Source organism: Haliaeetus leucocephalus, unplaced genomic scaffold (assembly GCF_000737465.1).
Source record: "Haliaeetus leucocephalus isolate CR32 unplaced genomic scaffold, Haliaeetus_leucocephalus-4.0 Scaffold439, whole genome shotgun sequence".
NCBI lineage: Eukaryota > Metazoa > Chordata > Aves > Accipitriformes > Accipitridae > Haliaeetus > Haliaeetus leucocephalus.
In genome coordinates, this window is record NW_010972875.1 from 6,894,350 (window position 1) to 6,894,630 (window position 281).

The 281-nt window shown below is 78.6% G+C and overlaps 1 protein-coding gene across 4 annotated transcripts in view; it reads left to right on the top strand.

Moving 5' to 3' along the window:
- The window catches only part of DCUN1D4 (DCN1, defective in cullin neddylation 1, domain containing 4), a 39,057-nt gene that overhangs the window by 845 nt on the left and 37,931 nt on the right, over nucleotides 1–281 (top strand). The window lies entirely within an intron of this gene.

Below are 281 nucleotides of genomic sequence, written 5' to 3' on the forward strand. Positions count from 1 at the left end.
TGGGGAGGTGGGTGGCGGTGAACGTAGCGGATTCCGCCGGGCCGGTGCAGGAGAAGCGGGCTGTGAAGGGGAATGGGGAGCGCGGCGCATTGTGGGAGGTGGAGTCTCTCCTGCGGCCGCCCCGCGCGGCGGGCCTCTGGGCGCGGAGCGGGGCGGGGGACTACAGCTCCCAGCAGGCACCGCGGCGGCGCGGCGTGCTGCCCCCGCCCCCGCGCGGGGGTGCGAGTTGCAGCCCGGTAGCCGGCGGGGGGACCCGCTGCGCCCCGCTCTCCCCGCGGGGG